Here is a 1556-nt window from a genome sequence, read left to right as displayed (position 1 = left end):
CGGATTTTTTGTTGGTTAAGAACTATACTTGCGACGTATCTCTTATATTAATTTCTTAATCCGCCAATTTCTGCCACTTCAATTTTTGGCACCGTTGCCGGGGAGTTACAATAGAGTGCTAAGTTATTGATTGGAATTTATTTATTTGCATTTTATTTTATTTTTCTACTATGAGCTGCATGTTTCTTTCATTGAATGACGCGTTCACTTCCTGATCCAAGCTTGCCAGTATTTGATCCTGAGATTGAAAGAACTATTTCACGTATAAGGCAAGCTCGGCGTCGGTTAGCCCTCTCCGAGGACGAATCTGAAACGTCACTTAAGGAAGAAACAAGCTCCCTTTCTACTGATTCGGTTGATTTACGTGCAGGTGACATGGCAGCACCTAGGAGAGTTACTATCCAGGAAGCTGGAGCCCCTGATTTTACACTGCAACCGTATCAAGCGCATCACCCAGCGGTGGCTGTAGATTTTGAACTAAAGACTGCACTACTCAACTTGATGCCTAAGTTTCATGGCTTACCTGCTCAAGAGCCTATCAAGCACCTTAAGGATTTCCAGGCAGCCTGTTCTACTGTCAGGCGTGATGGTGCAGATGAAACTTCTATTTTGTTAAAAGCCTTCCCATTCTCTCTTGAGGGAAAGGCGAGAGAGTGGTACTACACCCAACCTGGAGCAACTGTTTCTAACTGGAATATGCTTAGAAGAGAATTTTTGGAAAAATTCTTTCCAGCTGAAGTTACTGATAAACTGAGGAAAGACATTTCCAGGATTGTTCAGGACGAATTCGAAACCCTCTACGAATATTGGGAGCGCTTCAACAATCTTCTGGAAGCATGTCCCCACCATATGATTGACAAGATAGTGTTGCTTGGCTACGTCACACAGGGCATGAAGCCTCAAGACAAGACTACATTGGAAAGTGCTAGCAATGGGTCCATGAAAAAGTACAAGACCACTGATGAGGCATGGCAATTGATCAGCGACTTAGCTGAATCTACTCGGAATCACAGGCAGAAATAAAGCCGGTCAAAAGCTGTTGCAGAGGTATCTTCTAGCAAAGAGACTACTGCTCAAACTCAGAGTATATGTGAAATGACCAACTTACTGAAGCAGATGCAGTTGAGTCAACAACAAGCTCAGCAAGCTCAACCTTCTCCACCACAGCAAAGCCAACAGTTAGTCCCACAGAGAGTGTGCAGAATCTGTGCTGATTATAGTCATTATACTGATGAATGTCCACAGCTCCAACAGGAAGACAATACTGTAGCAGCCACTCATAACTTTTATGACCGCCCAAATCAAGGATACAATCAACAAGGAGGCAACTACAACCAAAGTGGGAACTATAACCAGAGCTGGCAAGACAATTCCAACCATGGCTGGAGAGACAACAATAACAGAAGAGGTAGAGACAATCAGGGAAATCAGAGGTGGAATAATAACAACAACGGGCAGCAGAACCAGAACCAGCCTTACAGAGCACCTCACCTGAGGCAATCCCAAGGACCACAGCACAACCAACAACAAGTTCCTCAGATCACTTATTCTAATTC

At 43.6% G+C, this 1556-nt stretch overlaps 1 non-coding gene across 1 annotated transcript; it reads right to left on the bottom strand.

Annotated features, from left to right (window-relative positions):
- Window positions 1-747: 747 nt before the first annotated feature.
- LOC112739017 (small nucleolar RNA R71) lies at window positions 748-855 on the bottom strand. The gene has a single exon (XR_003169959.1). It is a non-coding gene; the product is annotated as a small nucleolar RNA R71 (small nucleolar RNA).
- Window positions 856-1556: the final 701 nt, after the last annotated feature.

Source organism: Arachis hypogaea, chromosome 13 (genome assembly GCF_003086295.3).
Source record: "Arachis hypogaea cultivar Tifrunner chromosome 13, arahy.Tifrunner.gnm2.J5K5, whole genome shotgun sequence".
In the NCBI taxonomy this organism is placed as follows: domain Eukaryota; kingdom Viridiplantae; phylum Streptophyta; class Magnoliopsida; order Fabales; family Fabaceae; genus Arachis; species Arachis hypogaea.
This window is presented reverse-complemented; position numbering and strand designations above follow the sequence as displayed.